Source organism: Rattus norvegicus, chromosome 2, assembly GCF_036323735.1.
Source record: "Rattus norvegicus strain BN/NHsdMcwi chromosome 2, GRCr8, whole genome shotgun sequence".
In the NCBI taxonomy this organism is placed as follows: domain Eukaryota; kingdom Metazoa; phylum Chordata; class Mammalia; order Rodentia; family Muridae; genus Rattus; species Rattus norvegicus.
The window spans coordinates 32,667,475-32,682,061 of NC_086020.1; the positions used below are offsets into that span (position 1 = coordinate 32,667,475).

Consider the following 14,587-nt stretch of genomic DNA (forward strand, 5'->3'; position numbering starts at 1 on the left):
TCACTGTGTCCCAGTTTGGTTTATTTATTTGCTCATGTCTTTGTTTTTCTCTTTTGAGTATTAATACATACCAGACATCTATTCACAGTACACGAGCTCCTTTCCCCACTCAATCTCATAAGATGACCTCAGAGAAGATTAAACTCGGTCAGCACACATTGGGCGCCTGGTGTGTACTCAGGCTGACTGAGGAGGTTGAAAGAACCAGTTCAAGTCCTCAGGAATGCAGCAATAGTAGGCGGGACAGAACTTCCCTCGCTCATCGCCTGCCTTCGTTGCCGATTTCAGAGATGCTCCAGCTAATCTAAGTGCCTTATTAGTTCTGCTACCCAGAATACCTCCAGTGTATGGTCACTATGGAAACGAAGGCTTGTTCTTTGAAGCCGGAAGGTCTTCTCTATCTGAACACACTCTCTCTCTCTCTCTCTCTCTCTCTCTCTCTCTCTCTCTCTCTCTCTCTCTCTCTCTCTTACTTTGCCTTCCAGCAGGAGTCTGCTGAGTGTTCTTTTCCACCTCAGATCATGCTGATACCTCTATAATCTGAGTCTGTGACCTCTGATGGCCTGTGGAGTTTGAGCAAGCTCAGACCATTGATTACTTCAGTTCATCCCAGAGACTATTGTTTTCTACACTTGCGACCACCCTGTTTTTGTTCCATAAATACCTTTGAATACTAGTCTCCGGGAGCTAGATTTGGGAGTCTGGGGTTCTTGCTTCCTTTAGGTTGGTGACCCCTGAATAAATGGAACATTTCCATTTTTTTTGCAATCAAAGGTTGGCAGACAGCATGGCACAGAAGGGGCCTTTTTGGTAACAGAAAGAAGCCCAAGGGCTGGCATCTCCCGATGGCTCGTGAATTCGTAGGGTAGAAAAAGGAGCCCCAGAGCACCAGCCAACGTTTATCTACATATTCTTAAATGGGATTGTGCTGGCATTGTTTTTTGTTTTTTTTTTAAAGCAGTGAGCAAATAAAGACACCAAAACAGAAGACACATTGTCACTGCTCTGAGCTGCTGCTGAATTTCACCGGGCACAGTTCCCTTTGCCTTATATACCGGGCACCAGAAATGATTAAATGCCCCTAACTCAGAGTGGGAGTGTTGGCTTTAGCCGAGGATCTGCCCAGAGGCTTCATCTGGAAGACCAGCTCTCCAGCAAATGGCTGTGCCCACCACCATTAAAGCACATGCTCCAGGAGCCTCGCTTCTAACAGTATGGCTGATGGAGCTTGGTCCTGAGCTCTATCAAAAATAGATGTCATTATGACAATGATATGAATAATGTAGTTCCAAAAATGGGGAGAACAGATTTGAGGATTATAACTAAACATAGCTTGAGTGTTCTTTAAGGTTAATCGCCAACACTCCGGCACTCCGAGTTAGAGGCATTTAATCATTTTCTGGTGCCTTGTATTTAAGGCAAAGGGAACTGTGCCCGGTGAAATTCAGTAGCAGCTCAGAGCAATGACAATGTGTCTTCTGTTTTGGTGTATTTATTTGCTCACTGCTTTAAAAAAACAATGCCAGCACAATCCCATTTAAGAATACGTAGATAAATGTTTAAGCTACAGTAAAATGCTTATTATTAAAGTTTACGTGTTTTTTTAAAAAAATTCTGTAAAGGGATAGAATTTTTTTTTAGCAACTTTCCAGTGGCTTGTGTGGGTGCAAGATTCTGGAGACCCAGTTCTCAGATGACAGTATCATGGTTCAAAAAGAGCTTTCTCTGCCTCCAAGTATATTAGCTACTTTTCTTTTTTTGATGACAACAGACAAATAGAATGACTAAGACAATTATGGAAGAAAGAGTTTATTTGTCCTTACAGTTCCAGATTAGGGTCCATATTGGTAGGGACAGACAGCATGGCAGCAGACAAAGTGGCAAGAGCTGAGAGCTGAGAAATCACTCCTCAAAACAGAAATGGTGGTGTCTTTAAAGTCTCAAAGCACAGGGTGTTGGCAAGCATTCCCTAAAGGAACTGAACTGACAGAGTGTATTAGAGTAGCTGACAGGCTGGAGTGGCTGACCAGCTGGGGTCTGCATAGACCACCAGTGTCTTCTCCTGATGTAAGGTTTAGGGATCCAGTAGTTGTGTGGTCTACGAGCTTAGATACCTCAGCAGTCCCAGTCAAGTGCGGGAGCCCCAGGGAAGCCCTAGAGAGCTGCTGGTTTTCATTCCACTGATGGAGTCCTCAAGAAATAGCTTCTAACAAACACCAGAGAGAGAGCAGCTCTCAGAAGCAGGATAGATGAACGTGCCAATGAGAGTGCAGGCAAGCAGGCAAAAAAGCAAAAGCTTCCTTCTTCCATGTTCTTTTTGGTGGCTGCCACCAGAAGGCATGGCCCAGACTCAGAATGGGTCTTCCAACCTCAGATGAACTGATCAAGAAAAATGCCTCACAGTTATGCCCAGACGCTTGGGTGTTGTTTAACTCTAGGTGTAGTCAAGTTGAGAATCAAAACTTAGCCATCATGCGCTCCCCCAGTGACATACTTCCTTTATAGAGACCACACCCCTTAGATCTACTCACACAGTACCACCAACTGGGACGAAGCATTAAATACCCCAGACTTGGGAAAGGGGGGGTGCATTTCTCATTCAAACTGAGGTATTTATTAAAGTACTGTGTATAGAGAACGAAGCTCAAGTATTAAAAAAAAAAAAGACCTCTGTGGTCAGACCAGATGTAAATAACCAAACAAGAAGTTATTGTTCAACATTAGAAGATAGCATAAAAAAGAGAGCAATAGTCCATTAACATAATGGAATGCTGTGTGGCGGCAAAATGAGAAGGCTTTTCGGATATCTGCATCCAAACATTCCCCAAGATACGCTGTGAAATGCTGGACACAATGTGCTGTAACTTACATAGAAAGTTGCAAAAATGTAGACTTGTCATGAAGGACACACAAGGAGGACAAGGGAAGGATGGGAAGCCTCACCGTGGATCTTTTGGGATGTATGTACCTCCTACCCCTAGCCCTGGTATTAAACCAGGAGCCACACACGTGCTAGGCAAGTGCTCTCCTGCTGAGACACCCCCCCCCCCCCCGTCTCCTTTTATTTGCAGCAGGGTCTCCCTAAGTATTCAGTCTTGAGCTCACTCCTAAATCCAAGGGGGCTTTGAATTTGTGATCCCTCTGCCTCCCACTGGACCAGGCTTTTTATGGAATTTTGACTCAAGTTACTGTATTACCTACTCTAAAAAAAATAAATAAAAACCCAAAGTGTAATTAATTGCCACCCAATGAAACATTGCGGTTTCTTGAATACAAAGAATGAACCTGATTTCCAGCCTAGAAGTCGGATGTTTTCATATGCTCTCTCAGCTTGTCTTTAGGAAAATAAACCGTGGGCAGGGTTCCGTCTCAACGTCCCTCGAAACATGGTTGTTTCTCTTGTTGCACAATTAATAGGAAGCAGAATTTCAGGATATAGTGTCTTGATCTTTGAAAAGGAGGCTTTTGCTTCCTGGATCACTCCCTTTGGTCTCTCACAAAAGTTTCCAGCAAGAGGGGCCCAGTTGGATTCCGAGTCAGCTTTCTGAATTGTGTATTGATTAGCACCCCCGTCCCCACTTTATGATGGCAAGGGTTAGAGCTGAGCTCAGGAAGTGACTCTTGGCCATCCTCCTGCCTGGGTGGAAGTTCATGAGGCACAGGATGTGTTTACAGCTGCTTAAACTTCCAGGCTGGGAAGCTTGCACTTTGTAGAAGAGGGACATCCCACATAGGGAGCCTCTCAACATTCCCTTTCAGATCCTGAAACCATGGTTGGTTTCTCCTTGCTTCTCCTACGTGATTTCTTAAGGGAAGTCTCCCAAGGGAAGAGGCATAGCTCTATTCCTGCTCCTCTTGGTTCTTATGGAGGTAAAGTTTTGCTTCTTATAGTAGCATATGTACCTGAAATAAATAGTGAAAGGCAAGTGTCAGTGGACAAGAAAAGACTTTTCAGCTCATCAATAACTGGGCAGAGTTATAAATAGGCACCCGGGAGCCACCGCAGAAAAAGTTCTCAAAGTTCTAGGCTGTGGGAGGAAATGGGTTCGCTGGCTGGGGACTGAAAACGACTCAGACATTTTGTGCTTCAGAGAGGCCCCCTAAGTCCTTGGTCTCTTCTAAACGTCCTTGCACTTCAGTGACCATCAGCAATATCTCACTCAGAATCTGGAAACAATGCATCTTCTTCCCAACACCCACAACACCATTGCCCAACAAAGATGGCCGACCCCCCAGACGACAGCAGAAAGCTGAAGTTCAAGTGAGCTGTCAGAATTTTCTCCACAGGAATGCAGACACCAGCTCCCCAAAGTTGAAGGCAGTGGGCCTAAAGACTGAGGCAGTTTAACCTTGGGGATAAAAAGAAATCAAGGAAGGGGGAAAAAAAAGCCACTCCATATTCTGCTTGGCACAGCATTAATAAATCTCAATTTGGGCCCTAGCCACCTACCTGAGTGAGTCATCCAATCTCTGGTTCTCAGACTTCTCATTGGAAGGGCCTGACAGGGCCTCTTGGGAGGACGGAATGAGGTAGTGAACACCTGTGAGGTGCACAGCTGGTGAGGACCGCATGGCACAAAGGATCTGCTAAGACCAGGGTTGAGAAGGAAGCAGAGTGGCCTTGGGAGAAGGCCAGGTCGGACAAGGAAGCTCTCGCTTTGTTTCATTCTGAGCCCTTCCTGCTACATCTTGGGAAGATTATCCCCCACCCTGCAGGCTGTCACTCCAGCGGGAGGCCCCAATCCCCGTGCATCTAATCATTCAGCTGTCCCTGTTTATCTGTGGCTCCTACCACACTGTCAAGCATGCTATCCCAGAACTGATTTGTGTGCAACGAGGCTGTAATGGACACAGTTATCATATCATAAAACCAAGGTCACGGGAAGGTGACGGTGGGTAAAGAATCTATTAGGTTCAATGAAATAATATGAATAAATCATCTCGATTTTTAAAAAAATGACTACAGGAGAACACATAAACCTAAACAACACTTCACATTTTTATGGGATTTTACGACTTGCTCCTGCCCCTTCTGCCTTTCCAGCCCCTCGGTTTTCAGCTAGCCTGATGCGGAGTCATCTGTTATCTGCCAGAGCGATGCTGTGGAAGAACGGTCCCTAGAAAATACTTAAAGAGCTATGGATCTCTAATGAGGCTGTGGATGGCTTTCAGTCGGATTATTATTTTTTTTTTAAATCTATTTGTGTGTGTGGTGTGTGTGTGTGTGTGTGTGTGTGTGTGTGTGTGTGTGGTGTGTGGTGTGTGTGTGTGTGTGTGTGTGTGTTTGGTTTGCTAGTTCTCTTGAGAGAGGGTCTCACTGTGTAACCCCTCTGTCAGCCTGGAACTCACTCTACAGACGAAGCTGGTCAGGAACTTGAAGCATGGGACTGCAGGCATGTGCCACCACGGGTGCTACTTCTGAATCGCTTGCTCGACATTTTGTTTCTATTATTTATAAGCCTGTATCTGTGAGAGCAGGTGTGTGTGGGTGCCTGCAGAGACCAGAGACATCAGGTCCCTCAGAGTTGTAGCTGCAGGCGGTTAGGAGCTGCTGATGTGGGTGTTGGGTGCAGAGCTTGGCTCTTCTCTAAGAGCAGTAAGAGCTCTTAACCGCTGGGCTATACCTCTAGTGCCTTATGTGTTTGCTTTATGTGTTTCTGTTTTGTTTTGTTCCTGAGACAAGGTCCCATTCTGGAGCCTAGAATCCTCCTGCTCCAGCCTCCCAGGGTGCTGGGATTATTCACATATGCCCGACACCCTCAGGTCAAATAACTTTTTAATGACTACTTGAAAGCAAGAAGCTGCCCGTGTGGGCTTTATGTGGATTTACAAGATTCTTCCCCCAAGGAAGGTTTCTAGCGGTTTCCTTTCCACATCATGGTAAAGACGAATTCAGTGCTATGTTGGAGGATGGACATCTTACCTTGGGGTCAGCACAACACCTGGATCCAAAAAGGAAATGTTCTGTTGGACTTCTTAAAGGCATCCTGAGGCACACTAGCAGTAATTTAAGGTTGCCTTAGCTCTTCCACATCTGTCTCTCCTAGGGCCAACATGATTATTATACTCCTCAGAAAACACCAAGCCCAGGTCCATCCACAAAACACAGAGAAACTATTGGGGTAAAAATTTCGGGGCTCTGGGTTGCCAAGACTTTGAACACACACACACACACCACCACCACCACCACCACCACCACCACCACCACCACCACCACCACCACCAGCAGCAGCAGCAGCAGCAGCAGCAGCAGCAGCAGCTCCACCAGGGTCAACCTGCTTGAGCTGTTTTCTAGTTTGTATGATTTAGCTCAAACAATTCAGCTTGAGCATGAACCATGCAAGGAGCGGGCTTCCCTTGCCGTTCTGCTGCATAGTAACTAGTCAGTGTTTCCCAATTCTTTCCAAGCCCCAGTCCCTGAGTCCCTCATCTCCTGTAGGCGACAGCCTCTTACTGTTGGTAAACAGCAATGATTTAGAGAATGTTGCCTTATTTGAAAAAGCCTGTCTTTGTGTACCAAGCACTTTTGCGTGTATTTGTGAAAGACTTAGAAACACATTGTGTTTATGCCATTACTGCCCCTAAATATTTATGTGCACAGCCACAGTTTATAGGTATCTGGAGGCCTTTATAATTTATTTAAAAAGCTGTTTTAAATTAATCCAGCAGACGGCCAGTATAGCAAGACAAACAGATCATAGTCCGCCTTTGGTCAACCATGTCCTAGAAAGATAGCAATTTCATAAATAAATGGCTCATAGTGGCAATTGCTCCTCCCCCACTCCCCCACATAAGCAGCACAGCAGACAGATGCCTATGCATTTTAGCCGTACACAGCACTTTTCCTTGACTACGTAAGCAAGGAGTTCAGATCTGAGGTCTCGTTTTAAGGGCTGATATCTTCCCAACTCCAGCCTTCTAGCTTATCAGGATTCAGACAAAAATGCGTCTCATCCTGTGCTAGCCCCGAAATTCTATCTTTGCAAGTAGTGGCGGATCAATCATTGGGTGTCATCTTTGAAAGGATTTCCACTCCTTTAAGGCATTACCCTTCAGGGTCTAGGGATGCCTAGGGCAACAGGGAGGTACGATTCCTTTTTCTCCTGGTAGGATTGTAGGTGAGAAATATGACAAGCAGGGCAGTTTTCTCTGGGTGGCTAGACATCTGACGAAATGTCTCTGTCTGTGTCTCATCTGTGCAGAAGCGTTTGAGAAAATGTGAGGTCCCGTGAGAGACACAGGCCTTTGATATAGCTAACAGCTTTGCATGCAGGACCTCAGTCGAATTTCATGCGATCAATCTGATTCTGAGGAGAGGTGTTCTGGAAACTTTATTACCAGGAAAAATAAACGTATCTATCTCCCGCCTCCATTTCATGGGGTGTGTCAGCTCCCACCCCACAGCTCTTAAAGGGATATGGGGGATTTTTTTTTAACCTTGAGTTAAAAACCTCGTCTCCCATCACAATGTGGGGGAAGACGTGTGGTGAGTGTCAAGAAGGAAGGGACAGCGTGGTCTAGATCTCTGCTCACTCCTACAGAGTTGGGGCTGTCTGTGCCTGCATGGGCAGATGGGAAAACATCAGCAAGGGCTTTCCCAGCATGCTTAGATTAAAAGCCACTATCCTCTTCTGTAGTGTTGTGCCTTTGTCTAAGAAAAACACAGCGGTCAATAATCTCGAAAGCGCAGGACCTTGATTTTGTAAAACATGTGAGCGAGTATTGACCAATGTCATTTGTCAAAGAACTTGGCATCTGGCTGGCACACTGTGTGCTAGGGCAATAAAAACTGTGTTCAGTTTTCATTTTGCACACAACATAACTGGCAGTCACACTGTCTGTCTGTCTATCTATCTCTGTCTACATATATACGTGTGCATATTTTTATTACTTATACAAACATTACACATAAAGCAGCATGGCAAATACTAAAATATATATATATATATATATGGAGTTCCTCTTCCCTGTAGCTACATTAAGTGAGGCAGAAAAATGTCCCATGTTCCAGTACAATGAATCACCTGACGTTGGACTGACTCTACTTAACCTTCGCTCGGTGACTGGCACCCTGGATGTATGTGCAGTGAACATTAGTGCTCTGCTAACGACGCCATCCCATGTTCACGCCACTGATCTGCTTGGGTTCCGGCTCACTAAGCCCAGCTGCTCCCTGCTCACAGGGAGAAGATGCTGACTAAGCAAAGGGAGGAAGGGACCAGCCACAGAAGGCCAATCCTTTCCTGTCCGCTCAGAGGACTTACGTGATCTCAATACCAGCTACTAAAACCGCACTCCGATCCCCCACAGGATAGTATTGGAAGAATAAGTGTTAACTCCTACCTTAGCTTCCTAATATCAGAACCTGATGACCCAGGCCCTGTGTCTAACTCTGGCTCCTCCTGTGTCCCCTGGGATCTCACAGCAAGGCAGCAAACATGTGCTGGCCTTTGTTTTCTCTCACTGAGAAAGTATTGGAGAGTGCTCTGGAGAAAATTAGGTAGTACCCTCCTCACTGAGATATTGTGAATTTAAATAAGATCATATACCAGGGAAGGGTTTTGTATGATGGAATCCCAGCCTACCATTCAGCAAGCTCACAGGGCTGTTGCTGCCGTGGGTATCTGAGCTGATGGTAGCTTCACTCGAAATTGACAGGAGTCCACAGAGTGAAGAAATGAGATTGAGCCTACCCTTGCCCATGTGCTCAGCCTCTGCTCAAAGGGAGAAAATGTAGAGATTCTCTGCCTCATTTACCTTAGAGTTCTCCAAAGGCAAGGCATCCGCTGTTCTTCCAAGGCCCTGTCCTGTCTCTGTTGATTTGTGTGTGGTATTGTGGATCAAAGCCAGGTTCTGTCATGTGCCAGGCAAGTATTCTATCACTGAGCTACAAGCCCAGTTCTGGTCTCTGAATCTGTAATCTGCCATGTTAGACTACAGTGTCGAGTTTCTCACAAACGTAGAAAACAAACAAAGCAAAGCCCAAAAGCTACTTTCAGCTGTTCGCTCTTTGAGTAGTTTTGTGTGGGACAGAAAGTACATGTCTAAGTATGCCCAAGAAATTAACCTGCTTACAAAAGGAGATGGGAGCATACCCAGCAAGCACAGTGCGGTGAGAGGCTGCTGACCTAAGACTGTGTTTCTGTGCCATCCTGGAGATGCCTGAAGACCAGCGTCTAAAAATAGAGCCAAGGCTTATTGGCTGATGACTGTGTATCCCCCTGTGAACGGTTGCTGACTAAAGTCTGCAGAGCCAGGGGATCATTGTCCTGACAGGTGCTCCATGCTGCAGTGGGTTAAGCACACATTACAAACAGTTTGTAGTGGAACTGTCTCTGGCTTTCCTTTTCACCCTCCTTCGAAATGCAGGAGATCTCAAGCTGCAGTCCTGAAGCCATATGACTACCACAGGTGCCTCATTCTATAGCTGGTGACTGTAGGAGCTGCCATGCATGTGATGTAGACCCTAGTTTGCCAAGGACAGCCTTGGGTAAGTCCAGGTTTCTGAGTGAGGGGGTGTCTGGGAGCATTGGAAAGAAACAACTAGAACTCATACCATGGGTCCAAGATGGCAACCTGGGTTCTGCTGAGATGGCTTTCCAGATTGCTCATATTCTCTCTCTCTCTCTCTCTCTCTCTCTCTCTCTCTCTCTCTCTCTCTCCCTCCCTCCCTCCCTCCCTCCTTCCCTCCCTCCTGCTCTGCTCTAGACAGCTTTTTCTCGCTATTCTAAAAACTCTCTGGCGAGACAGCTCTCTCTGTTAGTACAAATTCTAAAAGTTCTATAGATAGCTTATGAGTTTTCTGACCAAAGCCAGAAAAACTGCTATTAAAAAAAAAATCCTTGGATCTTCCAACCAAGTCAAAAATCCTGGTAGAACAACTCCAAAAGTAATTATTGGGTTTTCCCATCAAATTTAGAAAGCCAGAAAAAAAAATCCAAAAGAGCTGTTTCCGCTCTTCAGACAGCCTTCTCTGGATAGCTGCTAAAGTACATTCTGAAAGAGCTGTTAGTTCTCTATGTAATTCTTGGTATTTCTGACTGACCAAGGTCAAAAGTCCTGCTAGAAAAGATTTCTAGAAGAGCTGTGTTTGCTCTTCATGGATTTTCTGACCAGAACAGAAATCCTGTTAGAAAAAATTCTTGAAGATCTGTTTTTGCTCTCTAGACAGCTCACCTATCGCTAGAGAAAAATTCTAAAGATCTGCTATTGCTTTTGCTAGTTCATTTCTTTCAGATCAAAAGCTCAGTTTTTATTTACATTTCAATTCATTTATTCTAGGTTCCCTTTTGATTATCCTATGAATCAGCATCCTGTGTCCCCAGCTGATTGATTGATTGATTCTTAGGAGACAGCAAGCACTGTATACATTATATAATAAATATAATATAATACATACTATAATATATCAATAGTGAAAAAGAATTCAGAGATCTGCCTGCCTCTGTTAAGCACAGGTAACAAACTAGCTGGGTGGGACCTTATCCTGAGATTACCATTCTGACCACACCAGGTCCTAAATTGACTCTGTCCCAAACTGACTTTGATCTCAAGAATTTGCCTGCATTTTAACTGCCCGTCTTTATGTTTTGACCAGCTGGTTCATACTGTAGCTGCCGCTGTTCCTTTAGACCTGTGAAGCCCCTTATACATTCACATTGCATCCTTATATTTTTTGCATAGTCAAGAAATTATGTATTTTTGAATAATACTTATGGTTTTAGAGCTCTTTCCCACAGCCTTAAAGGCTATCCTGAAGGCTGCAGTGTTTACCATTTTGCTGAGACATTAGCCACACTTTTACCTCTTGAATTCATGCTGTCTGATTATCATGGAGTCATCAACATTAACAAGGAGTACATTCCCCAGAGGAATGTGAAAATGTGTACATTATTACACAAATAAGCCTTTCTCTCACAGCAGCCACAGACGCTTATGGAGGCCTATGCCTGCCGGCCCTGTCCTAGAGACAGGGACCATGTCATTCTGTCCCTACCAGGCCAGGTACAAGCTTCCTCCCAAAGAGGCTCAAGTGTTGAGGTTTCATCCACTGCTATGTATTGTAATGCTAAACCCTAGGCCTCTGAGTGACTTTTCGTGTTTATAAGCCTTTGTTGTGTAAACCTTGTTCTTTGATTATAAGTATTGGTTAAAGAAAATTGGCTGCAGCCAATTACTGGAGGGATTAGAGATAGGTTTGTTTGGAGTTTGGAAGAGGAGACAAAGGGGAGAAAGAGAACTAGAGAAGAGAAAGAAGCTACCATGAGAGGAAGTGGATCATGAATGCATGGGGAGGTAGCCAGGCCTGCAGTTAGAAGAGTAGATTAGGAATTACCTCCCAAGTAACTGTCAAAACCAAATAAAATGACCATAGTCTGAGCCTCATTTATTTGTAAACTAGTGGGGGATAAACTTAAACCGGTTGTACAACACTCAAATGTGAGCTGGCTTTTGTCAGCATTTCTGCCTCTTGGCTCCACGCCCTCCCTTCTGTTGCTTTTATCTCCAGACCCCTCCCAATTTACCCCTACTGTACGTGGCTTAGGCATGAGAGTCAGTTGGGAGCCATCATCTCGTGTCCCTGCAGCTGAAGAGAGCTGGGGGGAGGGGTGTAGTCCCCTCCTCTTATTCAGGCATTGGATCCAATACTTTCAAACAAAGATGAGATCTGAGGATATAGTGTGTGGTGATCGCTTTGGTCATTTGATTAGAGAAGGGGTGCATGTGGTAAAAGAAAGCCAGTGGCACTACCCTCCTGCATTGCCCAGAGTACCAAGCTCCCTAATGACACCAAGTGTCTCCAGTGCCTCTAGACTCTTCCTGAGCCACTCTTTTTCCCATTACAAGCCTCTCTTTACTTAAACCGGCTCTCTAGGCCATAGTCTCTTCCTAGAAGCTGTCTGCAGACCTAGCTGAGATTTAAGTGAGCTCTTCATGAAAGGTGATCTTGACTCAGGGTGTAGTCTCAGGAGCCAGTCTTGTCAAGATGCAGATGCAAGTCCTCTCACTGATGGTATTTACCCCTGTGGGCTCAGAATAGTCTTACTGGTTGGTAGGCCATCTGTCAGCTGTATCTCAGCCCTGAAGTCCTGATTGCTGGTGCCGTTTCCCCTATTTCCTGGTCTCTGATGTCTGGCCAGACCGCACTATTCACCCATATGCTGACTCTCTCCTGGTTTAGCAGATGGCTTCACCTGTGGAAACCTCACCGAAGCTTTGGTTCTGGTCTCTGGTCCCCAGTCTTGTTGGTATGGTACCCAGTTCTGGCTCTCTGACTGCAGCTGCTTTTGTACACTCCTAATGCATAAATGCACGTGGCTTTTCTTCTAGTCATATGCTTCTAATTTTATTTTATTTTTTTATAGTGGATGTGCAATCTTACAGCCCTCCCCACTGTCTTCTGTCTGTGTTTTCTCTTCCATTTTCTCTCTCTCTCTCTCTCTCTCTCTCTCTCTCTCTCTCTCTCTCTCTCTGTGTGTGTGTGTGTGTGTGTGTGTGTGTGTGTCTGTGCTAGAGGTCTACAACCTTGCACTGTTTTCTTTAATTACATACATTTTTAATTAGTGCACTGCTTTCCTATTTAGAACAACTGCACAGCACTGCAGCATTTACAATAAAAGGCAACCATTTCTCTCCTACCACTTCTAATTTACCTTACCTCTTCCAGAATTTACCAGTCTGTCATACCATTCCAGAATGCACCCAGGCACTTGCCTATGGCATATGCAAATATCACTTGGGGAGCAGGGAGATTAGCAAATGGTTCTGTCTCAACAGCCATGCAGTCTGTCACGTTGTTAATCTTGTTTGGGTTGGAGCTGGTCTGAGATTCCTTCTCTCTCCTCGTCTGTTCCTTATCTGTGTTCCCTGACCTGCTTGCCCGACCATCCCTGGAGTCTGAGGCATTCTGCTGTTCTGTAGAACACCCTGTTTTTCTCCAAGGTCTCTTGCTCTGTCAACAGCCCTTTTGGCTTCCCATCACCTCTCTGCTCACATTCTTTCTGGGAACAGAGTCAGAGGTCACATGTTCAGATATTAAACTGCAGCACATAAATCGATAATTCTACCTCCCTCTGGGCACTTTGGAATTGTCCCCCATGACTTACTTTAAATGATTTTCATCTTATCCCAATGCCCTCCCTTGGAAATATGGTCTCACCGTGTAGCCCTGATTGGCCTGGGACTCACTCTGTAGACCAGGCTGGCCTCCAACTCAGAGATCTGCTTGTCTCTGCCTCTTGAGTACCGAGATTAAAGACACAATCTCGGAAAATTTAGGAAAAGACATTTTTACAGCAACATTTTCTAATTCAATAAAACTGGATGGTCAGTCTTCCGGCCCAAAGGCAGGCACCGTCCCTTCAGACGCTGAGTTGATCATCTGATATGTGGAAAAATCCCACTGAGCAGCAGGAGCTAAAAACAGAATTTTGAGAAGCCATGAGTCATGGCCTAAATGAACAAATACATTAAATGATAAATCAAATAGAACAGAAATGCCAACGAAACATCCATGCTGGATTGCGGCCATTGTCTCTGTCTCGCTCAGGACAGTAGATGTTAGAGGGTCCCACGGGTACTGGGGTCACAAACACTTTCTTTTCTTTAGATTGATTGATTGATTGATTGATTGATTGATTGATTGATGGTTCCTTTCTCTTAAAAATGTGTTCACCCCAACATACACACACACACACACACCCTAGGTCATTTTCCCCTTTTAAATGGCTATAAACCTACCTGTGAAAAAAACAGCTAGGTTCTGTGGGCTTAGCAGCACATCTATGCTAATCCCTGATCAGCCTGGTGCTTGTCCTCTAGACGACCTTGAGCTAGGCCTCCTGCTCCTTCTCAATCTCCAGTTACCTCCTCAGCTGGTATCACCACTATGCTCTCCTCCCCTCCTGGGCTGTCAATAGATCAACAAGTGAAAAGATGGGGGAAAGCTACAGGCTAAAAGCAGGCAGCTGCTGAGCCAGGATGAAGAGACAGATTGGTTCCTGCCACAAAGCTCTGAGTTCTAGCTCCCTCCCGTTCCAGTTCGACTAGGGGTGGGAAAGAGAGAGTGGACAAGGGCTGCACAGCCCATCTAGCCAGGGAGACCTGTTCAAAACACACGAAAGGTCAGCAGTCCATGCTAGAAATGGACTAACGTCTCTACCAAGCATGACGGCATCTAACTTCTGTGTTTGCATGTGGGCTATCGGGCAGGCCAGAATCCCCTCCTCCAATGATACTGTGCCTCCTCAGGACTGTCCCTCAGTCCCCAGTGCAGCCTTTGCCCACTTGATGCTGCTTGTCGGCTCACAAAGCTTAGTGTTGTTTTAACTGTAACGAAAGCTGTGACTTAAGACCCGAGGAAGAATAGACTTGCTTTGGCTTTCTGATTCAGAGGATTCTGTTCATGGTTGTTGGTATTCTGTCTAAGCTCCACCCCCACAGCTACCAGGGAACAGCCAGGTATGCTCCGCCCCACAGTTGCCTGGCAACAGCCAGCTGTGCCTGATGCTATAAAAGGGGCTGCTTACCCTCTCTTACTCTCTCTTACTTCTCTCTTTTTCTTCTTCGCTGCTCTTGCCTCCTTCCC

At 45.4% G+C, this 14,587-nt stretch overlaps 1 long non-coding RNA gene across 1 annotated transcript; it reads right to left on the reverse strand.

The window, feature by feature from the left end:
• Positions 1 to 13,273: 13,273 nt before the first annotated feature.
• Positions 13,274 to 14,369, reverse strand: LOC134485714 (uncharacterized). Its single transcript, XR_010063977.1, has 2 exons — positions 13,741 to 14,369; positions 13,274 to 13,416 (listed from the first exon to the last, which is right to left on the reverse strand). It is a non-coding gene; the product is annotated as an uncharacterized LOC134485714 (long non-coding RNA).
• Positions 14,370 to 14,587: the final 218 nt, after the last annotated feature.